The following is a 27,708-nucleotide window of genomic DNA, read 5'->3' as shown; positions in this document are numbered from 1 at the left end:
GTTCCATAGTTGAATCCAGATACGATACAACACAGGGTAGATTAACCCCTGATTTACCTGGTGGCTAGCTTTATAGCAGTCTCTGCTGTGTAGAGCTTAGCCAACACCAAGAAAATAACAATGAAGCCCTCCAAACAGCAAAATATCACACCAATTCTTATAACCAAATCGGTAAGCTTTATTCCTAGAAGATTTCCAGAGTTCAACATTGATGACGTAGTTGCTCTTATTTTAGATGCAGTTTAAACCCTACTATCTCAGCTCACACCCAGAGTATGCTCTCTGGGTAGCCACAACAGGCAGCTTCTATGATAAAATCTTAGCATTATCAGTTGGTTCTAAAAGTAATTTCCCTAAATTCCGTGATTATATTTCATAATCTAGTCAGTTTCTTCAGTACCTTCAGTACTTTAACTCGGGGGAAGAAGGGGCTCTGCGCAGAGTAACAGAGTATCTGTACAATTAACATAATTAAGTAATACTGATAAAATTGTAGTATATTTATACAGTGCTTTACATAAAGTTAACAGAATGCTTTCATTCATACTGTCTTAATAGGTTAATTCGTCTAATTCAGAGTCTGCAGACTGAAACATCCTAAAAAGTGGCAGAACTCCTAGAAAGCATCCCAAAAGCTTAGCTGAGAACCTACCTAATAGATGCTAAAGGTATCACTGTGTGATAAGTGATATTTATAATGGTTTCGTGCAGAGACGGGTTATTCGGTAAATATTGAAGGATGCTAAGCTGATCTCCCCTAGAAAGTGTAGATTATGCAGGCAAGGCATGCACGAGTTGCTATAGAAGATAAAGTGACGAAAGGACTGTATGGGCTTCCTTTATTTCTTTAAAAGAGTTCAGCTCTTCCATGGAGTGTTTTTCTGTTTGGATTGGGATCGGTTTAATCAGTCTGTGAATGAGAAAGCCAGTTGTTTGCCCAGGTAGGGAACCACTCTAGTAACTTAGAGTTACATCTCTCTTGCAATTCAGGAAGCACAGCTTCCTGAGAATTTCTGCAAAATGCCCGTCATGTTGCGCCAATTTTTGTTCTGTGGTTCTGAGTTGAGAAGATAGTACATATTTGGGGATTAAATAGTTTATAGAAGACTCTGAATAAAATTTTAGTTTTACAGTGGGTTAAATATATTCCCTGGCTTCTGGCCCTCCCAAATTTATTCAGGAAATTTCTAACTTGGTAAAGTGATTTTGATGTTAAATGTCTTTGACTCCTTTGATCCGTGGCAGTGTGGTAATTCATGGCAATTTCCCCAAGTATGTACATTTAAAAATCTGGAGCATCCAGACTAGAGGATCTCAGAAGTTTGAAGCAGATGCATTTCCCCTGTCTACTTTCCACCTGACTCATTTCTGTTTGAGATCTCAGTTTAGGAGCGCCTTCCTCTGGGGTGCTTTTCTAGGCCCTTTTAAATGTATGTTGGTGCTGGTCGGCTCCTTGTACCCGGTGGCACGGGATTTCCGTTGTAGCGCTCAGTCCCATTTCCGGGACTACTTTGTTTTGCCCAGGGTCGGGAACTAATAATGATGTTTTAAAAATATTTGCTCAACATGTATTTAATGGAAGAAAGATAAATTAATTTTATTTCCATAACATTTCCGTATAGAAACAAATACCTTACAGCTTAATTTCTACTGGCTAAAGCAGGGTCAGTGTTCTAAAAGGAACTAGAGGGAGTTCCTGTCGTAGCTTAGAAGAAATGACTCTGACTAGCGTCCATGAGGGCGCTGGTTCGGTCCCTGGCCTTGCTCAGTGGGTTTAGGGTCCAGCATTGCTGTGAGCTGTGGTATCGGTCACAAACGTGGCTCGGATCTGGCGTCGCTGTGCTTCTGGTGTAGGCCAGTAGCTACAGCTCCTGTTCGACCCCCTACCTTGGCAACCTCCATATGCCACGGGTGCAGCCCTAAAAAGACACACACACATACATACATACATACATACATACATACAAGAACTGGAGAAAACATTTCCCAGGTGTTGGACTTTGTTTTGTTTTGTTTTGGTTGCAGCACATAGTGGTTTGGTGTAGAATCTCAGTTCTTAGCCTAGGGATTGTACCTGAGCTGCAGTGGTGAAAGGGCTGGGTCCCAACCACTAGACCACCAGGAAACTCCCAGTTTTGGTAGTTTTAATCCGTGATTTTTCTAAACTGCACAACTTCCTAAAGGGCACTTAAAATTTAGATGGTAATAATTATTAATCCTGATAAAAATCTCTCTATTGTTCGGCTCTGGAACGAGCTGACTTCAGCCTTATGTGGCCAGTGTATTCCAGTGGTGCTTTGGTGTCTCCTGTAGATCTGAATTCCTGGACAGCAGCCCACCAGGGGCTGCTTGGTCACCCTCTGTCTCCCCAGTGAGAGCATGGGACCTGTGTATCTTATTCAGTCTTGTATCTTGGGCCTGTTAGGGTGCTTGAAAGAGTGGGTGTTCAGTGACAGTTTGATGAATTATTGGAAAAAGTGTTAGTTTTTCTTCCCTTTATCTATGTGCAAGATTTGGCTTCAAAGTCAGAATTTAAAATTTTATTATTCTTTCTCATTACACAGTAGGTGTATACCTCTATATGGAGGGGTCTATTCATTTGAAGAATAGAAGCTCTTACTAGGCTTTTTCATATGTTTGTTTACTGTGAGTTCCATTTCTAGGTTAAGCTTTCTGTTTGGTAGAATATAAATTTGTTCTCTTTGATGACATCTGTAAGCTACCAGGTAGGCTCAGCTTTAGTTAAGGATTCATGAGTAAAATACGTAACTGCTGAAAAAGATCTTGTATGCTTATGATATTTGAGGTAACTAAAAAATCTGTGTTTACTCATATTGGTTGTAAATAAGATAATTTCATGAAATCTGTAGCCAAATAATATTACATACTCTTTTTATTTATTTATTTATTTTAGCTTTTAAAAAACCTATTGAAACTGCTATTTTTTTCTTAGGTTAGGCCTAATAATAGGAATTTACTCCCGTGAATGAATTCCGGGAGCCTGATTTGGATTCTTTCTTTTGTGACTCTAAACATTATTTCATTAGATAAGTGGAAGAGTGTCACTAATATTCACCAGTAACTTCTTTCTCTTCTGATCATTTTCAGCTTATCTCAAAAGTGACTCTGGTTTTCCTTCTCCAGAGTATATGAGAGTGCCTTGAACAACATGAATTTGAATTGCACGGTTCACTTACATGTGGATTTTTTTAATAGTAAACACTAAGTACCACACGATCTGCCGTTGGTTGAATCCATGGGTGCAGAACCCTGGATATGGAGGTACTGCACATACGGAGAGCTGACGCTAAGGTTTCCTGCTCAAGGGTCTGGGCCCTGATCCCTGTGTAGTTCTAGGGCCAAACTGTATTGTAGTATGTTGTTTCAAGGTTGCTTTATTTTCATTGCAAAGAAACGAATTATTCAGAATGATTTATAAAATGAGAAATAACATTTTAAGGAATTGAATACAGTTTTTAATATTTTACTTAACTGAGTTTTGTTTTCAGTGTTTATATAGGCTTTGATTCTTACTAAAGGTTCTTTGCTACCTCATTACCAGAAAGAAAGGAAAAAAAAAAAAAAGATTGATGACTTTCAAAAAGAAAATCTGGGCAAAGAGAAGTAAGGTAGAACCTTAAGGAGAGCTAGTTAGAGAAGTGTTCCTGAAGAGTCTGTACAGCTACTGAAGTTTGGCTTTTATTTGGCTCTGACCTTCCTATGGGCAAAGCAAAAAGAGGTACCTCATTTATAATAAGATTAGCATTGTTCATAAAATTAAACTACACCAGTTGCTTAGGAAAATGATTTTTTTTTCCTGACACTGAACTAAAGTCTGAGAGAAATTTCCTACACTGACCTTTATAAAGGGGACATCAGGTAAAAAAGAGAATAGCTCTCCCCAAGAAAATGTAGTAGGGAGTTTTAAATGACATAGTTGGGTAAACAGTCTTTAAAGGATAATACTGTCCAATAGAAATAGAATGCAGCAATGCATATAATTTAAAATTTTCTTGTAGCCACATTAAAGAAAAATTAATGGGTTAAATTAATTTTAAAATATGTATTTTAACCTCATATATCCAAAATACTGTCATCTCAATATGTAATTAATATACAATTATTAATACTATTTTACATTTGTCATACCAAGTCTTTGAAATCTATATAGCACATTTCAGTTCAGATGTTATTTTCACTGGAAATATTTTCTGTATTTAGATTTCTTAAAATTTACATTTCAAAAGTAAATTCACACACCCACATTCCAGATGCAAAGTTTTCCCGTAACTGAATCTCATTTATCAGATTTTAAATTTAAGTTAATTTTGGATCTTCAACAGCCACATGTGACAAGTAGCTACCGTATTGAACAGTGCACCTGTAGAATATCTACAGCAGGAAGATCTCACCCAGGGGTACACACCTCAAACCAGCTGGGACTTTCAACATATGTGTGTTTGGAATTGATTCCGTAGGTTTGGGATGGTTCTTCCTGTAGGTATTTTGGAAAAGTTTCCCAGGGACATTCTTTTTTTTTTTTTGGTCTTTTTGCTTTTTCTTGGGCCGCTCCTGTGGCATATGGAGGGTCCCAGGCTAGGGGTTGAATCAGAGCTGCAGCCGCTGGCCTACGCCAGAGCTGCAGCAACTCGGGATCCGTCTGAGCTGCTTCTGCAGCCTACACCACAGCTCACAGCAATGCTGGATCCTTAACCCACTGAGTAAGGCCCAGGGATCGAATCCGCAACTTCATGGTTCCCAGTCGGATTCGTTAACCACTGAGCCACAACTGGAACTCCGGACATTCTGATTTATACTTAAGGATAACTGATCCGGAAGAGAAAAGTTGCATTTATTAAGGTATGTAACCCTAAGTTTACATCTAGGCTTTCATTAAGAGGAACACAAGAGCCAGATTGCCAGTGGTCTGCATTCCTAGCCTGAAAGTTCTTAGATTAAATTTCAGATTGGCTAATTGCTTTGCCTATTTGAAGGGAATCAAGTTAAGGACGTGGAGATTGGTGAGTGACTGTCAGTAAATGACTGCAGAGAATTGTGGACGTCAGGACAGGATCTCTGTGGCTCCTTTGGAACAGTTCTCGAGGGACACAGGAATTAAGTTACACCCTTTGAGAACTGATTTTGGAGGGAGAGCGTTCCAAGGACAGGCTCGTTAGTACAGTTGGTACCAGGAAACTTGGAAAGGAGACGCAAAGCCAGACCAAGGGAGGGAATGCTGCACTTGGGTATTTCAAGGAAGGTAGGAATGCTTTCTGCTGGGGCCGGGGGTGGGCCTTAAAAAATAGTAATAGTAAATAATAAATGACTGTCAATAAAGACACTTAACTATCTTGTACATGTTAGATAACAGGAAATCTGGAGAGAGGCAGTCTGGTCTAGTTAATAAGCAGGTAGGAGATGCCATCACTCACCCAGGCACCCAGGCATTCTCTGCTTTTTCACTATGTACTTTCCTAGAAACCACACAACAAATTGTAAATTTTTGTATGATAATGATGTCATATTTGGAGTTACATCTCCAATTAAGGACTCAGCCTTAAGTAAACAAAAATATGGTCAGCAAAGTCCTAAAGCCAAATACACAGTGATTGAAACTCTGTAACTGTTTAACATAGTAGAATCCTGCTCGAGCTTATTAAAGGGGCACATACGCACTGTGTGCATTGGATATGCATTCCTTCATTGAAGAAGCATACCATGGTACCCTTTAATAAGTGATGCAAGGTGCATTTGCTAGCTCTACATTGAATTTTTAATTAATAATGTCAGTCCATCTTAAGTCATGAGGGCTTTTGGAAGGTGAGTTTAATGGTCTAGAACGGATCATTAAAGTTGCCCACACAGACTTCCTTCGGTTTCCTCTTTAGCAAGAAGGCTTTCAGAATTTCATCTTACATTTCTGATAGCTCCTGCAAGTACTGTAAAAGCTGTTTAAGGCGTGTTCATTAGCGTGTTCATTAATGATGATTGTGGTTTTTGCCCACTACAATCATAAAGTACATTATAAATTGCATAATAATACTTTTATCCATTACAAACCAATCTATTATTTTAAAACTTTGGAAATTACAGAAAGTATTAAAGTGTCAGAACAGTCACCCATATTGTTTCCACCTAAAGATGACTGGTATAAATATTTTGGCTTATTTTCTGTTAATCTTGCATGTGGTTGTTAAAAATAAGTCTTGAATCAGCTTTTGCCCTTGCTTCTTCAGGATTCTTCAGTTTTTTTTTTGAGAACTCTAAGCAGAGCTGATAGATCAGGTACAGCCCTCTGAGAAGCAATGATGCTGTTGAGACTCTTGCTTGACAGTATTTTTACGCATATTAGACTTAACTCATACTTCAATGAAAAACAATAAAAAGCAATTACTGGCTACACTGCTGGAGAAAAAAAGGCTTCAAAAATTCATAGAATTAATAAGGCAAACTGGATGTAGACATGTAGTTAAGACCAGTAGTTTGTGAAGTCAGAAACGAAGGGTTAAAGGCAGTGCTCGAAGTCTGGGGCACTAGAACCGCAGAACTCAGGAGCAGTAGAGGGCGATACGGTGGCCCTCTAGGCTCTAGTCTGACTCCCCATTTTTCTGGGTGGGGAATCAAGCCCTCAGCAGCGAATGATTTATCCAAGATTATACAGAGGGGTATTATAAGCTGACTTCCAGTTTATTCTTCTCCTAAACACAAAGCAGCGAAACATGGCCCTGATTTTATGGAAAATGAATTCTGCAAATATTAATGCTTGCCCATATTCTCCTTAACAGTAGTGTGGTCTCTGTGGGAAAGGAATGAGAACACCATAAACTTGTAGATTCAAGCACCTAACTGCAAATTCTGGACATTTCCCTTTTTATATACTCAACCTTTGTTTGCTATTTGATCATTTAAAAGTACATTACATATTAAAATCTTTATAACTATAATTGAAATGATATGGTATATATTAAACATTAATTGGGAAATATGTTCCCCCAGTAGGGAAAAAAGACAAGTTATTATTGTAAGGCTTAGGCACTGTTCCATTGACACGCACAATACTGATAAAGCATTACCAATTGCAAAACAAAAGAAATGAATTACGAATATGTAGACATCACTAGGTCAGGAGAGATGGCGGAGACAAGGCCAATATGTATTTTCAGGCAATGTGCCTAAGATACACAGAAGCAAATTTTAGAGAAAAGTAAAAAAAAAAAAAATTTTAAATGCACTCTGCATTTAAGTTAAAGAGCTCCTCACTTCTTATTCATAATGAATCAAAGATCTTGGTACAATTAAAAAAGGCGTTGGACAGGAGTTAGTAAATAAATGGTACCCTTGCAGCTCTGCCCACCCTCTTGGTCCCTCATCCCTCTTCTTTGCCCATGACGGACATGGATATTTAATCAGAACTCGAGTTACATGGAGTCCCAAGATGTCTTTAGAACCCTTCTTCATGGAGCATTTTTGGCAGTTGCTGTATAAATCAGTAGCAATTGGCAAGAGTGATAAACCCCATTTTCCATACCGGCATTAATGTTTTCTGATTATTTTCTAAAGTAGACTGATGTAAACGTTAGTAAGTCACTCAGCGACTATGAAAGAGGAAATAACTACTCATTAACTGAGTGAAATTTTTTTTTCCTCCATGGCACAACTTTAACTGAATGACTTTGATGTAATTTACTAATATAGGATACGAGATACTGCTTAGGATGCATTCCAGTTTATTCTAGAATGGGTTTTCTAGTGCCCTTAGTTTCCTATAAACCCTTAGTAGTTTTCAGAGGAGGTAGAATTGCTTGTTATGAATTTAATTTTAAATCTAGCTTGTGTTAATATAGTGTTCGATTAATTGTATGAAAATGATATATAATGAGTATTTAAAATTGTGCTCAATCATTTCAACTTCTTGAATGCTGTTAAATTTCAACCATCCATGCAGTAAAAAATATGGGAGGACAAATTATCTGAAAATATAATAGCAATGAAGTTCATTTCTCCCAGTTGTACTAAGGGAATGATTATTTTTTTCTCAAGGGAGATTAATTTTTATGGAAATCTGTGTAGCATAGATAGCCAGTTTCTCAAAGAGAAGACAGTAAATAAGAGCCTTTTCAAGGTAGAGACGCCTGTAACTTCATCCGGGAGGGGGGGTCCAGTCCTGTAAATACCATTTGAAAAAGCTCCTAAGTGATTCTAAGTGCCCCCTACCTGAGGATTCCCGAGATCGGGCCTCTGATCATATCAAGGCAGTGTGAAGAAACTGGTTTCTTCATAAGCTAACTGGCTCTTTTATTGCCAGCTCTGATGATCTGTGGGACCTCCCACTGGTCCCAGGAATGTCCTGAGAGCCGATCACTGGGAGACAGGCCTCTCAGTCTCAAGCTCTTGTCTGCTTTCCCCCAGGTTCTTGCGTCACTGAGTATCTTTCTGCATCTTTTGACTTATTTATAGTATAAACATTTTTTTAAGGTCAGCTGACCCCAGTCTCCCCTTTCCACAACAAATTTTTCTCTTTTATAGGTTTTAATCTTATGCAATTTTAATCATAACTTAAAATTTAATATTCCATTTGATCCCAGTTCTGCTAAGTTGTAAGGTTCGCATCCTGTTCTACCCTTCTTTCTTTGCAGAACACATCTTTTTAAATCACGACTGACTTTTGCTTTTAAAAGATCTAAGTGTTTGGTATGTATAAATTGTTTATGGAATTTTCCTCTTTAATACCAGATTGACTATAGTGTTTACAGAAGTAAAACCTTTATAATAATCATAAATATAAACATGACAAGGAATGGCTATAAGCAATTGGATTTTAAAGTAAGATTCTGAAAGCTTTGGCTAATTAGTCATTTTTTTCCCCTTCCCCCTTGCCCCAGAATCACTTTAGGAATTTTTATCCTCAAGTCATTGATTCTGCCGTTGTATAAAGTACTTTTACTCTTTGGACTTTTTCTTCCAGTATTCACAATTGTGACAGTTTTGTGCTTTAAGATTTGGGCTTATTTTAAAAACAAGCAAAAGTCATTCAAAACAAAGTAAAATAAAATGGTAAACTGCATAACATTGTTCCAGGCACAAAAGGAGAAGCCAAATGTATCTGTAAAATAGCAAAGCAAAGCTTGTATGTGTATGTGACAGGGAGAGAAAGTGATGAAGAGTAACAGAGGGATCTGAAAATACTTCCAAATGTAAATTTTGATTCTTTTCCCCTCAGGGGCTGCAATTGTGTACACCTGGTGAAACAGACGACTTCGTACTTGACATTTTTACTTAGCTGTGTAGTATCTTCAGTTAGTCTTATTTCAAGTGGTTTGAAATAGCCTTTTTTGCTGATGAGTGTAAACATGAAGTGATTCTATTGCCCTCCATTTCTCCAAGAATTCAATCTTGATGATTCAACCAGTTAAAGCACTTAGCCCAGTGATTCTCAACCCAGGCGATTTTGCCTCCTAGGGAGACATTTGGCACTGCTTGAGGATATTGTTTACTGCTATGACTTGTTGGAGGATGGGGTGCACTGGCATCTAGTGAGACTTGGGGTGATAGTACACATCCTACACTATACGAAACAGCCCTCCCCCCCCCCCGCCGCCCCCGGTAACAACCACCCAGTCTAAAATATCAGTAATGGTGAGGTTGAGAAACCCTGTCTTAGCTAAAGATCTTGGGCTTAGAGAGAGTTAGAGCTGTATTCAGTCTTCCACTTAAGTTTGGCAAGATGTTTAACCTCAGTTCAGCCTCCGTTTCATCATCTGGAACATAAAGATAATATCTGCGTTATATAATTATAGTTAGCACAATTTCTGACGCATGGTAACCGGTCAGTAAATCTTCTTCTTATCACCACCACTAATAATATCAAGTGTGTCAAAAATTACTGGAAGGGTTGTTTGATGAGTTTTTAAAAATTATTTGCTAAATTCCCTTATTTGAGAAGTAATTCTCATGTAGTTGCATAATAGCTGTGTTGCAGTAGGGTTATAAGACCACTTAGAAAGTTTTTGTTTTCCACATATTTTCTAGTTATACATGCTTCAGGCTACCTTACTTAGATTTAAATTATCAAAACAATAATGGTTTAAAGACTGAAAAATTTATGGATTTATTGCAGACATTCAGAGGACTTTTGAGTCTTTGGAAAAGGATTGTTAGTTAGATGGAGCTGCTGCTTTTTCGGGGTATCTCTTCAGTGGTTGCTATGGCTTGTCACAGGCTTCATGACCCTGGTAGTCATGGTATTTTTCTCTTCCTCTCTAATGGCCCCCTGGTGATTTTATTGACGCAGTTTAGGGAGAGTGATTAGCTGGTTCAGTACTTGCACCATGCCTTCGTTAAGGATATTTAATACTGCGACCGCAAAGACCCACTCTGTGGAAACTGACTGATGGTGAGAGGAATGTAAAGACAGAAAAAAAATAGAGGCCGTGTGATGCCTGTCCTTGAGGAGTTTACAGTCTAAGTGAGGAGATAGAATTTACTTACATGTTCAACTGATGCATAAAGGATTAATAGGCCTCCATGTATGTCAGATCCCATGTATAAGGCAGGAAATAATTGAGCAAAGTTAGGAAAAGGACAAATCAAGGACAGCCATTTTATTTAATTGAAGCTGATTACTCCTTATGAGTAAATGTGAGACTAATAGCACTTTAAGGTCTTGGGATTTGCAGTAACTGTTGATACTTGATTTGATCTTTGTGGTAGCCGTTAGAGGTAAGTAACAGTTAGTAAAGGACTTCCCAATACATGTAAGTAATGTATGTAAATTAAAGAACAGATACGAAAATATATTGGGGGATGGCAGTGTGGAATTAGAAGGGTCATGGTCTCTAGCACTGTCACGACCTCAGAGAAGATGAGGGGTCTTTGCCAGACAGCTGCATCCTGATGAAAACGTCCTCTAGAGACCTGACCTTCCTTTACTTCTAGGATTCTGCCTGTACTCCTCAAACATGTACTCACCAGCTAAGGCTGTGTGGACTGCACTACATCTCATTCACAAAGTAGCAAAGCATCTAGCACATACTTTCCTCTCTCTGCTCCTTTGTCTGACCTGAGGAAGTGGGCAGTTTTGGTGGGAAGACAGAAGCAAAGACAGACCAACAGAGCACAGGTGCCAAAATATGGAGAATAAGAGAAAGGCATTAAGTTTTTTTTTTTTTTTTTTGTAGAGCCTATTTGATTAGGTTGTGTTTTTTCCTAAGGTATTTTTACTAATTAATATGTAAAAGACTAACAAGTACATTAACTGCTTATTCCATGGCACTGTAATTGAAATGTCAGTTATTAAAGAAAAGGACACTTAGCAAATCATGGTTTCTTTATGTGACAGGGACTTCTTGCCCTCAAGTTCTTTCCTAAAATTTTCCTATAATTTCCTTAAATCTAGAAAAAGAAACCTTTGGGGAATAGCAGCTGTATTTAGAACAGTACCTAATCAAAAAGCTGCAAGCGTCTGCAAATAACACCTTTCAGTAGAATGGCCTTCCCAGTTGTGATCAGAATTCAGACCAAGTTGTGAGAACGATCCAAGATTACATCATTTACTTTTGTATCACCTAAAAGAATTTAGGCTCTGAAAGGTAGGACATATATGAAATATGCACAAATCAGTTTCAGGGTTCTTGTGTAGTTACAGGAAGACATTTACACATCTTAAGATTCAAATAAATGCCAAACTAATCAATGTTGTAGCCACCTGAGTGGAGTTATAGATTTGAGTAGCTAGAAAAGTTAAGTAATATACACATTAATAATAACTTTGAATCTAGGGGTCAGAGTTTCTACCTCTGGTCATTCAGGTTGTCCCACCCCAGGTTGGGGCACCATTCATATCAAAGGAGTCATTGATTATCTTGAAAGTATTTCATCCTTTTATTATAATCGTTGACTGCAGAGACAGGTGATTTGTATAAATACTTTTGACAACTCTCTGGCACCTAACAGCCATTGTCTTGTTTGGAGATAAGTAAGGTGACGTTTAGTTTGGAGGCAGGCTGCTGAGGGACCTGTGTACTTTAAGTTCTGGAGCCACTGATGTAGTAGCTATACCACAGGTTCAGCTGGCAGTTGTGGTTGCAGGCAGGAGTCTAGCCCTGAGCCTCTCTGATCTTGAAGAAACCTTAGCAGCTGAGCTCGTAACCCTAAAAATTCCATAGGCAAGTTATCCCAGAGTTGTTTGTAATGGTATAATTGTTTTATTAGACAAATATCTTTTACTTTCTGGAAGATTTTGAATTTTAGAAAGAGTATGCAAATAAGCAGTATCTCTGTATTTGGCAGTTTTCATAGTTAAGAGAATTTGACTTCTTTAAGTAATAAGACTGCCTTACGATTTAAAAAAACTTTTCATTATGGAAAGTTTGAAACATTCATAAAAGAAGAAAAGATAGTCTCAAGGACCACTCTATACCTGTCACCATGCTTCAGCAGTTTGCACTGTGTGTACCATTCTCGTCAAACCTATGCCCCACCATCCTCCCTCCCCACTTGTTTTTAATAGACTATTTTAAAAGAAATCCCAAGTTTCTTGTCATTTCTCCTTAAATCCTTAGGTATGAATCTCTAAAAAATAAAAATATATGTCCTCATGACTTCATTCTTACCGCAGTTGCTTCATAGCATTCACTCTGCAGTCTACATTACAGTCCCCTGGTTTTGCTTAATGGTTGGTTTGTTCAAATTAGGATCTTAAAAGAGTTTATACACATGATTATATCGCTTAAATATCTTTTATTCTCTTAGTTCCCTCCCTCTTTAGTCCCCTTTCCCTCTCTTTCCCTTTGCCATTGATTTCTTAGAAGGAACTGGACATATGTCCTATAGAATGTACTATACCTGGATTTGGTTTATGTTTGCTTTTTTCACGGGGTTGTTTTATTTCTTCTGCTATTCTGTAGTTTGGTATTGAAGTCTAGAGAGACTCGATTAGATTCAAGTTCAGTGTAATTCCAATTTGTAAAAATTGAGAGAAATACTTCACATAATTTTCACCCTTTTAAGAAGTGCACAGTCCAGTGGGTTTTTTGGAATGGTCACAGAGTTGTGCGAACATCTTTTTAAGGTATCTTTAAACAGAGACACCAGTCAGGTAAAATAAGGTTATGTATTGATTGGCTGATGAAAATGTGAATAGATGCTCACATCCTAACCCCACTAGGAGTAGTGGCTCAGTATTCCCTGATTCAGTGTTCCCAGAACTACAGTGAATAATGAGAATCTACCATACCTGGGAATGGAATTGCTGGATCAAAGGATAACTCTGTGTATAACATTTTGAGGGCCTGCCAACTGGTTTTCCAGAGCAGCTGCTCTGTTTTACGTCCCCCAGCAGTACTTGAGGATTCCAGTTTTACTACAGCTTTACCAGCACCCGTTATACTGCCTGTCATCTTTGTTACAGCTAACATCCTAGTGGATTTGGTGTGGTATCTTAATGGGGTTTGATTTTTATTTCTTTGATGACTAAATGATGCTGAAGTAAGTGTACTTCCAATTTAAAATATGTAATTGAGTTGACCTTTTTGCTTGTGATTTTTAGGATAAACATGAACTTATAAATTTACATTACTGTAATATTGACAAGCATATTTAAGGTTCAATTTTTATAAATTCAGTGTATTAGTTTTATAGGAATTAGTAATTGGGAAGATGTGCTGTCAGGTAGTTGAAATATCTAAAAAGGAAAAAAGAATTTATTCAACTCATAATTGCAGCTTAAAATTTAAGAAATTAGTCAAAACTACTGGTTAAGTGATGTGTTTCGACAGATTTGTAAATTGCATAAAAATTAAAGCTAATTTGAAAAGCTGGGACTAACTTGGAGACTCTGTCTCTTCGTTTCTTTCTCTCTGGTTTGCGTCAGCAGTGAGCTGCTCTCCATCCTCTAGCCCTTCACCCCTGCTCTGCCTTCTTGTCTTCACAGAGCAAAACTATTAGTCCAGCACTAGTCCCATACACACACCAGTGAAGCTTTCTGACTTGAACCTGTGTTAGTAATTCCTTTGCATCTTTGTTTCCTGGGGCAAGGAGATGGTGCTACCAAGATTACTGTTGCCAAGAGCGGTGGTGGGGAGGTTTACAGAAAATGAAGAGACGACGCTCTCAAGCCTCCAGGAAGTACAACACAGAAGACCCAGCGCTGAGAACAGCAGTCAGAGTAATTCAGTGTATTGCTGCAGTTATTAGTCAAAGTCATGGTAACTGCCCCTACAGTTAACTTCCTGACAGAGGTTATTTACTTTGTTAAAAGCCAGAGCATCTCAGACTTGTTTATTTAGGAAGCATGTATTTTGGAGACAAATAGGGCAGTCCAGGTGCTTCAGCGAGGGGCCTGGGGCTCTGACCACATAGACTGATCCCAAAGCAAACTCAGGATCCATTTATGTGAGCAACTCATTAAATACCAGTGACTGAGTGAAGTAATGAAACCAACCTCAGAAGACTCTTCAAGTATCGCTGAGTCACTTGAAGTAAAAGTAGGATGTACTTTGACAACTTGGGATGCTCTGCAGGCTAAACTAACTAAAACATTTGAAAGGTTGTAAGCAATTTAACCTAGTGGCTGAAAGGGCAGGCCCTAGAACCAGGGTTGGATTGAATCCGGCCCTGGTACCTCGTGGTGGGGTTTGGGCAGGTTGTTTAGTCTCTGCTCAGTTTCCTTTTCTGTAAACACGGGCATCATAATACTAACTGTCCCACAGGGCTGCTGTGAGGATTAAATGAGTGCATGTATGTGAAACACCTAGAAGAGGCTCTGGCCCACAGTGAGAGTTTTATGTGTTTGCAGTTACTAATAACTGCCTTTCACTGCCTGTTAGGTGTATTTTAGTCATGTTATTAGATTAAATAACGCTTCAGAATTCACTGGGAAACTAACTGCCTAATAGCCTTTTTCTATAGAATTGGAATCCAGGTTACAGACAATGGATGTACAAATGAAGCCTTGGGACGTCAAAGTTTATCAATGAGCACTGGTTAGTGTTTGCTAGATTAAAGTCACTAATAGTAGTGTCACCCCTTCCTTGAAGGCATTGGGTCCTGTGCACATAAAAACTAACTCCATTCATGAGTGAATAGCTAGAACGCCTGCATGTGAAATGAATGTCTGCAGCCTTATCTTTTAGGAGCGCCACGAAGAGGCTGTTGGGGCTGTAGTAGGTAATAATCCTCACAGTAACTTTGGGCAGAATTCCGCCTTTGTTATTTGTAGTCGCGATGCATTTAGTTCGTCCCCAGAACGGCTGCAAGAAAACATAATCAAATGCATAGCCACTTGGGTCTCAGAAGCACGTATTGAAGTATACCTGCTAATTTCTATAGCTTTTGTACGTCTAGAACATTTAAGCATTTACTTAGTGGGCTCATGATAAGTGCCTGATAAATTGTCACGTGAATGAGTTAGAGTACCCAGGACTGGCTAGAACAAGATGCATGGGAGAAGCGGGCCCAGAATGGCCAGAAAGGCCAATTAGTAGTACTTACCCAGTGATAAGGGTCTAAACGAAATGTTGACAGATGAATGAAGGGAAAAAAGAATACTTGCAGTAAATATTGTGGATGAAAACGTAATGAAAACAGGTTAATTGAATAGCTATGGAAAAATAGTTGCAGTCAAAATACCGTTTAAAACCATATCCACTAGCAACCTTTCTTGTTGAAAAAACCACGTCCTTCGTATCTTCTGCTAATTTATAGAATCATCATTGTATTTCCTAAGTTAAATTAACCTTTACCTGGGTACTTAATTTTAACCTAACAAACTAAGCTAGGTCAGAAAAGGTCAGCATGCATATGGGTGGGTGGGTGGGTGTGTGTGTGTGTGTGTGTGGTTTTATTACAGATTCCCTCTTAACACTGGAATTGCTTTTAAAGAAAACTGGGAAAATAATTTTATTTCCTAAGACAGCAGTTGTTTATCTTATAGTCATACTTTCTAAAACTTTGAAGATAAAATAAGAACAGTATCTTAGGGATTGGTAATTGTTCAAACTAATGTCATGCATATTCTGGTAGTAAACTCTATCAAATAAATGAAAGTTACAGGAACAGTGTTAAGTTCTTATAATGAGAGATCCAGAGACTCATTAAATATCTTTCCCAGACTTTTATATCTGTTTTAAGGTGTTGGTTACTCTGAGTTATTGTTGATATATGTTATCAGCTTCTAAAATTACTCACATATTCTTGTGGATTGTGTTTAAATAGACATGAGAAGTTCCTGTCGTGGCGCAGTGGTTAACGAATCCAACTAAGAACCATGAGGTTACAGGTTGGATCCCTGGCCTTGCTCAGTGGGTTAAGGATCTGGCGTGACCTTGAGCTGTGGTGTAGGTCGCAGACTCGGCTCGGATCCCGTGTTGCTGTGGTTCTGGCGTAGGCTGGTGGCTACAGTTCCGATTCAACCCCTAGCCTGGGAACCTCCATATGCCGCAGGAGTGGCCCAAGAAATGGCAAAAAGACAAAATAATAAATAAATAAATAGACACGAGCATAAGCTATTTTATTGATTTTAAAAAATAGATCATTGCTCAGCATATAGCATATGGTCCAAGTTGGAAGGTTGTCATACTTAACTGGCCTGCACCAATTTATTTGAATTTCTGACTATCTTCTGGTTTTTTTTTGTTTGTTTGTTTTGTTTTTAAATAACCTTAGATAATTTTTCTTTAATTCTGAACCTAAGCTTCTAAATTTGCAAAAAGCGTTAAGTGATATTTTCTAGCTCAGTGCCAGGGGTTCTTTAATAATTCTTGAATTGTTTCTCTGGCACTGATGCATTCTGCTTGTTCATGTCCACAACACTGGACAGTTGTCTAATCTGCTCATGACAATCTTTCCTCTTTATAAATGGTCCTTCTTTTACTCTCTGATAGTCATTTACTTTTCCCCAGGAATTCACCTGTCCTTTTACGGTGCACTTCAGTGCTCTTCTTTATTCCTCCTCTTTGAAGTCATCTGCTGCCATTGCTTTTTGTTTTAATGCTAAATGTTTTGATGCTGCTGGATGTACATTCAGTAACAACTTCTGTGAACATACAGTTCGTGTGTGTGTGTGTGTGTGTGTGTGTGGTTTTTGTTTGTTTTTGTGACTAGCGTGATGCATTCCCCCCCAATGATGCGCACTTGGTGATTATGTTAATTAACACTCTTAGCTTAGGTGGCATATCCTGCGTAAATGCAGAATTTTGTGCTATATTTTACTGATAATCACACTTAATGTTATATACTGATGTTGATGCATTTATCATGTTTGTTTTTTTTCATTTGCTGCTTGTCATGCAGAGTTCTGCTGCTAAATAATTTGTCACTCTAACCCTAAGTAAACTGATAACTACAATTTAAAATTTTAATAAATAATAATAAAACAGTTGTCTCCGAGTAAGGATTCATGAGTATTCCAGTATACCAAGTATAAATGAGAACCTCAGTGTTAAGAGCACATGAGGTCATAGCTATCTGGGGCACCACTAAGCGACAGTATCACTAGTCACAGGTTGATGCAAATTGTCCCTGTGGACTGAATGGGCCTGAGAGGCACAGGCAGCCTGGAACAATCATCGTCTTCATAGCCGGATAGAATGTATTCTTCTTAAATAAGAGAACTTGCTATCAGTTTTGAATAATGAGTTGACTGACAAACATATTGTAAAGAATAGGAGGATTTTTTAAATGTCTTTTTCTTTCTTCTCTCTTCAGGGCAACTGTTTTTCAGTATCACTGTGGACCATTTCAGGGCGTGTGTTCCATGCTAGTTGTGTGTGGAAGAGTGAGTCTGTCATCACCTGTGTGTAACAGTAAAAAAAACATTAGAATAACATGGTAATAGTTGGCCCATCCACTTCTGGTTATATTCTTCTGCTGCATGTACATTGTTGCAGTGTTTCGGGGATGGTGGTTATAGTCTAGCATATTCTGATGGCATTATTCATTCATTTTCCAATGTACTAAATATACCTAGTATTTTTCAGGTACAAGTAACTGAGGTTAACTGTGTGAATTAAATGGCACTTTTTCCTCTTTTGAACTAAAAGTAGGGTTTAATTGGGAAATAAAATACAGCCAAAGGCTCATCTTCAAGATTGTCTCGTAGCCACACACATACGCGACTGTGCTTGCTGTTGTAAGTTAGCAACTTATGAAAGAAGAGAACTGCGAAGTTTTGAGATAGATTTTTCCATCCTCAAGGACTGTAATTTAATTGGAGAGTGAAGACACATGACATAAACTGACTCTTGCTACAACAGGTGATGTATGTAGGATGACCTTAGAGTTTGTTATCTAGATTGAGATACTTTTGAGAGGAGAAGCGGGTACCATTACAGATTGTAGTTGTTCCAAGTTATCTCAGGCAAACGTGGACACATAGGGTCACCCCTGATCTGTACCCATGATTGGGTAGAACCCTGAGGGAGGAATGAGGATGTGGGTCAGAAGGGCTTCAGAGGAGGCCTTAGAACTGAAAGAGCAGAATCAGGAAGTCATGCTCGTGATTCTTGCCAGAATAGGATTTATAATGAATATGCCGTTTTGGCTGGAATAGAAATTTGCACAGGGAAATAGTACAGTCAGCCCTTCATATCCGCGGGTACAGAGAGCCATTTTGTGTAAGTGACGTGGGATCTGCAGGGGTCTCAGAACCAGACCCCAGGGATACAGAGGGACAGCTGCCGTTGGACTGTCAGCTCTGTCATCTTCAGAGGTTACTTGACCTTGGTGTCCCAGTTAACCATCCTCAGGATGGAGACATTGGTGCCGTCTCACAGGGTTGTACCTTCATGCAAAGTATGGGTGGTGCTGGCGAGCTGACTAGTAAATGTTAGTCCCGGAGCCGCACTGACACAGGTTGCAGTCTTTGAAAGTGTTTGGCAGTGTGCAGCCTGGATTGGTGAGAGAGGCAACAGAGAGACCTCGAGAGGATTCAGTAACCGAAGGAGGGGAGAGGAGAAAGGAGGGCTGAGTGAAGGAGCACTCTGAGCCTTCCAGCCTGCCTGACTGGGAGACCTGGAGAATTTAGCAGAAATAAATTCAGGAGGGACACCTGTTGTTGAGGAAGAACTAAGTTTAAATCTGAACATTTAGTTTTGAGGAGTTCCCTGGTGGCCTAGCAGGTAAGGACTTAGGTTGTCATTGCTGTGGCTCTGGTCACTACTGTGGTGTGGGTTCGATCCCTGGCCTAGGAATCTACCTAGCACAGGTGTAGCCAAAAAAAATAGAAACACACAGTTTTGCGAGGACAGCAGGCTGTCTCATTAGATGTGGTCAGCTGGCAGTTGGAGAAGTGAAAGTGGGGCTCCATGAAGAATGGGGGTGTTCCAGAAGGGGGCAGCTGAAGCCTTGGGTGTTGGCGAGGCTGTCTCAAGGGGATGTTGAGGAGACAGAAGACTGACAAAAGAACCTCGGAAAGCCCGTGTTTGGAGTACAGGAGGAAAAAAATAACAAGAAGCAGCCCCAAGGAGCAGGGGTAGTATTCTCCAAAGTATGTTTTTCTGAACGTACGTCTGTGGGATGGTAACAAGTGGTAGGGGAAAGAAAATTGCTTCTGTGGTTAAATACTACAGCTGTTAACGGTAAATGAATTTGTTCACTGCAAGAATTCTGTGGGTTTTTAATTTGGTAGCGTACATGCCAAATCTCCAAGAGGTGAATAGATGAAGTAATGCTTTGCGGATTGGTCTGACCACTTTGCTCCCCCAGAATACTTCATGGATGCTCATGTTCCCGAAAGCACATTTTGGGAATTACAGAAGCCTAACAAGGAAAGATTTTCAAGGAAAAAGGGGTTAAACTGTGTCATGTTGCAGAGAGACGAAGGAAGATGCGAAATGGGAAGCAGTTGATGTTTTTTATTAGATGCGCCTAAGTGAGCTTTACAAGTTTGGCCTCAGCAGGCACTGGTTTATAGGGAATTGAAGATAGGAGTTAGTGATGTGACAAGGACGGAAAGGCAGTGGGTTTACGTCATTACACCTCCACTAATTCAAATGTAAAATGTGACGGGGGTTGGGGGGGAGGGAGTTCCCGTGGTGGCTCAGCAGGTAACGAACCTGACTAGTATCCATGAGGTTGTGGGTTCAAACCCTGGCCTCGCCCAGCGGGTTGAGTATCCAGTGTTGCCGTGAGCTGTGGCCACAGTTTAGACTTGATGCTCTGCTTGTGGCTAGAAAATAATTGTAATGTGTGCCTTTGCCCTAAGAAAGAAAAAGCTATAGGTTCTCTGAGGGACTGTCCTAGGTGACTGCTCCACCTCTAATATCATATGATTGCATTAAACAAAAAGGCCACGTTATTGAGGAATATAACAATTTTATTATGCATGAGGCCTGAAAAGCAAAAAAATAAGAAAAAATAAAGTGTAACTGATAGGGATAACTTGGTCATTAATGAATGTTTATATATCCTATGTATCCACAGCTCAGGCAATGCTTTCCTCATATTTTTTAAAAAAATTTATTATAGTTGATTTACAGTGTTCTGTCAATTTCTGCTGTACAGCAAAGTGACCCAGTTATACACATACATACATTCTTTTTCTCATATTATCTTCCATCATGTTCTATCACAAGTGCTGTATATGTATGTGCAACTGGGTCGTTTTTTAAAGTATATGGGAAAGATAAAGCTTATCAATTGTGTATTTTTAAGGAGTCCGTTTTATGTGAATTTTCTCTAATATTAAAGACCATTTTGGATGTGTCCTGTCCTTGAAATATTTAGTTCAAGATACACTGTAAAGAGGAAAGTCACTGACATCTTCTAACAGTAAGTGTGGATGACTTAAATTAAAACTACTTCAGCATTTTTTATGATAAAATACTCCATAGGACTGATGGCTGATTTTCTGTTGTATGCACATAGGTTCCACAGCAGCACACCATGACCCACAAATAGGAAAATCAGTGATGAGCAGTGTAGGCTGGGGTGGTCACATAGGCCCCTCCTGTGTGACATTTAAGTTAGCAAACTTGAATTTCAGTGACCTTCTTATGTTAGCCCCACTGTTTGTAGAGGTGGTTGAATGCTTAAGAGCAAATCCAAAGCACCGGCGTACATGAATATATATTATGAATATAGAAAAAGTCGTTCTCTGCCTTTCCTGGTAACCTTTGTTACTTTGCTTGTTTTTGCCATTCCTCTTTATTTTATCTATAATTTAATATCTTCAGTTCTTGGTTGACAGAAGCAATTATCCTGAACTGTTGTCCTTAAGTAAAGTGAGTTACAAGACCTAAAAATCCTCAAAACAAGGATTTCCCTGTATACAAACCCAGGGCCCCAAGGAGAGCGCTTTAGTTTCATTCATATGTCCTATTTAAAGTCCACAAACAACAATGCTGGAGAGGGTGTGGAGAAAAGGGAACCCTCCTGCACTGTTGGTGGGAATGTAAGCTGGTACAACCACTATGGAGGTCAGTATGGAGATACCTTAGAAATCTATACGTAGAACTATCGTATGACCCAGCAATCCCACTCTTGGGCATATATCCAGACAAAACTTCCCTTAGTAAAGACACATGCACCCTCATGTTCATTGCAGCTGTATTCACAATAGCTAAGACATGGAAACAACCCAAATGTCCATTGACAGATGATTGGATTAGGAAGAAGTGGTATATATACACAATGGAATACTACTCAGCCATAAAAAGAATGAAATAATGCCATTTGCAGCAACATGGATGGACTAGAGACTCTCAGAGTGAATTAAGTAAGTCAAAGAGAAAGACAAATACCATATGATATCACTTAGATCTGGAATCTAACCTAAGGGACAAATGAACCTTTCCACAGAAAAGAAAATTAAGGACTTGCAGAATAGACTTGTTGCCAAGGGGGAGGGGCAGGGAGTGGGTTGGGTGGGGAACTTGGGGTTAATGGATACAAACTATTGCCTTTGGAGTGGATTAGTGGTGAGATCCTGCTGTGTAGTACTGGCAAGTGACTATGTCTAGTCACTTATGATGGAGCAGGAGAATGTGTGAAAATAGAATGTGTACCTGTATGTGTAACTGGGTCACCATGCTGTATAGTAGGAAAAAAAATTGTATTGGGGAAATAACTATTTAAAAATAGTAATAAAAACAAAACAAACAAACAAAAAAACAAATGTCCTATTTAGAGAGTAAGCACAGGAAATTAGATTGTTAATGCTTCACACTGAAATCTGCTTAAAGCAGCTAGTTTGTATACTGTGGGCAGGTTTTAAGGGATATCCTTATTCAGCAGGTTTTAAAGTGATGCAAAACCATAATTTAATTTCACAGCTAGGAGTTCTCTTGTGGTGCAGTGGGTTAGGGATCTGGTGTTGTCACTGCAGCAGCTCAGGGTTCAGTCCCTGGCCTGGGAATGTCCATATGCCATGCGCAAGGCCAAATAAAAAATTCAGAACTAACATGTTTTCTTAATTTATAGGCTTTGGAACTTGAGAAAATTATAATATTAATAATAGTTTTCAAGTATTCTCAAGAAAATATTGAGAAATTCAGTCTTCTTAAGGAATTTTCATTTTATCTAAGTTTCCCAAAGTTATTTTAGTACAAGGTGATTTTCTAAACCGCCAGGGATTATGGTGACCAGGTAATTGATGATCTAGGTGTGACAGGAGCTAATCAGGCACCTAGTTCTGCCAGGCACCAAATACGACATAAATTGTAAACTGCATTATTTGACTCAAAACTGTGCTTGTAAGAACTGAACATTTTCTGTTTCTTCACTGATGAAAAAGAGTCAGTCTACATGGAAAGCTAATTTACTGTTATTGTTAAATCATTTTTATTGCCCAACAGCTTGTTGTGTTCAGTGGTCAAAAAACAATGAATAGTTGATGAGTTCCTGTAATTCAGAAACCGTTAAATGTTGCTTTGGAATGTAGTTCTTTAGCCTCCGTTCTAAAGTGAGTTAAATGTCCTGGAAATTCACATTCCAAGTAAAATGAGATGTTGTGAAAGTTTTACTTGGGTGCTTAAGCTAGAGAGCTCTCTGACCTCCCTTTCCCTGTTTTTCAGGGTAGGTAAGTGTTTCTACAGTTTAAAGCAAGGAATCCAACTGAATTTTTACCCATGAAGATTTACTATTTCAGGCATATTAGAATCAACATCATTTTAAGCGTTAAAAAGAAGATAAAGATCCCATAGTTTGAGTCCATTTAGCAGATCTCAGTAGACCCAGTTTATGGCTACATAATACCAGTACATTTCATAGACAAGAATTCAGGTGCATTTCCTTACAAGTTAAAATCTCTTTTCGTGGATGCCTTATGTTAACCTCACGAATAGGACCGCCCTTTCATTCCAGTGAAAAGTAGGAATGGTTTCTTGGCTACTTTGAAATTTTTTTTTCCTCCTCTTTTTTCAAAAATTTAGTTTTATTATTTTATCCAGGATGATTAGGCTCAGGAGAATTTATTTACGGCGTCCTCTCCCAAACATGTAAGCCAGACAGAGTGAGGGTGGATTGGGGTGGGGGCGCGGGCCGAGCATTCTAACCCCAGGGAACAACCTGAATAAAGGCCTTGAGGAGCTGAAAGAAGGTACCTCTGACTGGGGCCTCCTGGAGACGGTGGTGAGGCATTTGCAGCGACCACCGGGTTCCCTTTCGCATAGTTGCAAATAACAGGAATTGTGAGGGAAAGTGGGGTAGAGTGCCCCCAGACTCACTCTTTGCTCGGAGACCCTCAGACGGTCAGGACTTCCTTCGTTGTCGGCGTGTTGATCTCTTGATAGAAAGCAGTCATGGAGTTCCCGTCGTGGCGCAGTGGTTAACGAATCCGACTAGGAACCATGAGGTTGTGGGTTCGGTCCCTGCCCTTGCTCAGTGGGTTAAGGATCCGGCGTTGCCGTGAGCTGTGGTGTAGGTTGCAGACGCGGCTCGGATCCCGAGTTGCTGTGCCTCTGGCGTAGGCCGGCGGCTGCAGCTCCGGTTGGACCCCTAGCCTGGGAACCTCCGTATGCCCCGGGAGCGGCCCAAAGAAATAGCAAAAAGACAAAAAAAAAAGAGAAAAAAAGAAAGCGGTCGTCTGTCTGTCCCAGGGCAGCGTCCCTCTCCATTCCCACGAATCCCATCTTCCACTCCCTCTCTTGCCTTCCTCTCATTTTTTTCTATGCTGAGCAGTTGAAAGATTGTTGGGTTAAATGCAGATGTGACTTCTCCAAATTGATAATCATCTAAGCAACATAAATGGCCATCAGTTTGACTGAAAGCTTTTTTTTAACTTGAAATTACATGCGCAGAAGAGCTTTTGTAGTTTGCATTGGCCTCAGGGGAAGTGATGACCTCACCGATAGTCTTGTTTTGACTCAAAAGTAATTACAAAATATATAATTGATTAGGTTGATGTCAGTGCCTTCCCTTGGGAATTTTATTACATAACGGGAACGCCATCTCATACCACGGCATGAGGGGTCCTGATGAACGGTTTTATATGTATCATATTTTAAGTTATAAATATGCGTCTTGTTTTTAAGCTCTTGTACTACTTCACAAGCAGAGGTTCTTTTAAGGTATTTTATAGATTAACTTAGCTTGGCTTCAAAGAAGTAAAAAGGCCTTTCATTAATAAAATATTCAAATAATTGGTACATAGTATTTTAGAAGAAACTAGCTCACATCTGTAGGAATTACCATATATTTACTGAGTGGAGCTATAGTTGTTGATATTATTTATCTGCATAAACCTGAGAAGAGTCTTACTTTAAGAACTGTTAACTACTGACCAACCTGTGTAGCCAGATGTTCATGTGGGTGATTGCTTTTGAGAGTCCTTCTATAGGAAATGAGGGGAATTCAGTATTTGCATCGTCCCTTTGATGTTCCAGTCCTAAGATGTACTTAACTTCATACTGAGGCAGAGAGACTCCTGCTTCTAGTCTGGGAACAAGGTTGTCACACAGATACAAGCATAGGAACCAGTCCAGGCTTAGCCTTTAACCTAACAGGTCAATAACCTAGTCTTTATCTTCATGTGAAAACCAGGCACAATATTCATGTTAATATGGTAGCTCAGACTTAATTTTACTTTTCAGAGCACCTTACTAAATAATAGTATTTATATAAACTGTGGCATTCCGCTGACACGAAAGATCCCGAGCCTAACAGAGTAAATGCTGAGATGTTTAAGCGTTGGAATATCCACACGTCCGTATTGCCCCCTCAGCAATGGATACATATGCTATGTATCCATTCCCATTCTGCATACTACCTGGTCATTTGATAAAGTGCTCAGAAAGCTCAAGTCTGGATTTGGATCTTGGTGCTGACTTTTCTAGTCTACATTTCTACCTGCATCTTCAAACTGCAGACCCTGAAATACTAGTCAACACATGCTGGTTCAACACCTGCTCTGTGCCAGACACTGTTCTAGGCACTGGAGGTGTTTCTGGCAGTGTGTGACTAGACTTAGCCACTTAAGTTTCGGGGTGTATTGCTGTTAGTTTTAATTTTGAACTAGAGCGTCTTTCCATATGCATTCTTTCACTGCTGCGGTCAGTTAGTTTAACTGTAAGAGGTGATAAATTCTTAGGTGTATGTGTTTCTAGACTTACCCTGACAGTTGGCACATTCTCCCCTTCTTCCCCCACATAAAAGGGTGATTAGGTTCCCTCCAGGAAGGTTTTAAAATCTCATTTTGTAGCCCAAAGCCCCTTTCAAACTTTACCATAAATTATAAACTGAATGCTTTCCGGGGCCAGCCAGTATCGTAAATGTATGAAGCAGGCCAGGGTGAGTAAGTGAGATTAGTAGAGTATGTGTTCCTGCCTAGCCATAAACATTTTAAAATATTTTTTTTAACCGTGTCACATACATCTGCAGGCCATGAGTTTTCAACATTCTGGAATCTAGAGAGACGTAAATTCCACTGACTTTGAAATATGAAATTGAGGAGTTCCCGTCGTGGCGCAGTGGTTGATGAATCCGACTAGGAACCATGAGGTTGCGGGTTCGGTCCCTGCCCTTGCTAGGTGGGTTAAGGATCCGGCGTTGCTGTGAGCTGTGGTGTAGATCACAGACGCGGCTCGGATCCCGCGTTGCTGTGGCTCTGGCTTAGGCTGGGGGCTACAGCTCGGATTTGACCCCTAGCCTGGGAACCTCCATTATGCCTCGGGAACGGCCCACGAAATGGCAAAAAAAAAAGACAGAAAAAAAAAAAGAAATATGAAATTGAAACACCAGCTAATTAGTGACAGGGATTGTGTCAGTTTTAAAATAGGAACTGCCAAGAACTTTGCAGCCTGAATGCAGTTAGTGTTATGTTTTTTTGGGGGTGTGTATTATTTCGTTTAATATATTATGGACGTCTTTCCATGTCAAATCATATAGATCTATATCTTAACATTGTTTAATGACTGTGCAAAATTTCCATAGGATGTGCTATCATTTATTTTTCCATTTCCATATTAACTCTTAAGACTGAATTTAATTACATTAATTAATTTAATTTAATTCTCGTTAAACAGGCACATGTGGCTGAACCATAATGAAGGGCATAATTTGGGGGGCATTAATGACTGAAAGGCCTTTATACAGTAGTTTGAAGCTATTAAAAGATTCCATATAAGTTCAGAGCATAACACATATTTACCAGTATTCATAAATAGACATCCATGAATAGTGATGTATGCGTGAAAAGTAAAATTCACCTCGTGCTGTGGAGATGTTAGGTTCCTTGCTTTAGGAATCAGTCATTACATATTTGTTCTAGGAGATAAAGAAGGCGGTGTGTTCTTACAGTTTGGTTGTTTTTGCAAACTGCTGCTTGAATTTTGGTCTAATGAAACTTACAGAGTTTCTGGATCACATTGTTTTACAGAGGTGTGATTGCATCAGCTCTCTTCCTGTATTCAGTTCTTGGTCTAATTGCATTTTAGTTAAGAAAAAGGCAGAAGAAAATTCTTACTGAACATACAGAAAGGACTTTTCATCTGGAATGTAAATTTCTTTTATCTTTTAAAATACTTTTTAAAATGTGATATAATATACATACAGTCATAATACAGGTTTTCATATGGAACTCAATTCTACTTCATCTAATATGGAATCCCCCCGTGTTCCATTAAATAGAGAATAGTTTGTGTGTAGAATTTTTCTAGAGGAGGTATTCCACAATTTTCAATATATGTTCATAGCGGTGACCCTCAGGGAATGGCTGTCGCCACAGCAGTGGCAGATAGTAAATCAATGACCTGGTATTGGTGGTGCTGCAGTAGTCACAGTTTATTGCTCATTGTAGACTGTCATCCGAAAGATTTTTCCTGGTATTTCATATGTATTGATAGCTGAAGCGAGGAGCTTGGTAACCTGGGACCAGGCACAGTTGACACGGGTAGAGTGGCATTCTCTGTTCTCTGTATAAAGAAGCTGGGCGGGTCCCGGTGCTCAGATTGGGTCTGGACTGAACTTTTGGGAAGGTGTTAATTTGCTCTCTTAAAAGAGATCCAGAGGTACAGAAAATCACACTTGTAGTTCTGTAACTTATAGGGAAAATGAATGAATTATGTGGTTTTTTAAAAATAACATTGTTAATTATGGTTAAAGATACAAATTTACAAGTGAATAGTTTGGAAAATATGTTAAGAATGGCATAAGCAGGATGTATTGACTTGGAAAGGTAAATCCAGTGGATCTCAAAAATGTTAATTCTGTTATCTGCCTCAGTTTTTTCACTGAGGGTATATCTTTGTTACAAATAGCTCCTCCTCCTTCTCTCAC

General features: G+C 39.2%; 1 protein-coding gene across 2 annotated transcripts in view; it reads left to right on the top strand.

The window, feature by feature from the left end:
• UBL3 (ubiquitin like 3) overlaps positions 1–27,708 on the top strand; it is a 101,649-nt gene that overhangs the window by 56,806 nt on the left and 17,135 nt on the right. The window lies entirely within an intron of this gene.

The sequence above is a fragment of the Phacochoerus africanus genome, chromosome 13 (assembly GCF_016906955.1).
Source record: "Phacochoerus africanus isolate WHEZ1 chromosome 13, ROS_Pafr_v1, whole genome shotgun sequence".
Lineage (NCBI taxonomy): Eukaryota > Metazoa > Chordata > Mammalia > Artiodactyla > Suidae > Phacochoerus > Phacochoerus africanus.
The sequence above is the reverse complement of the archived record's forward strand: the minus strand, read 5'-3'. Positions and strand labels throughout refer to the sequence as shown.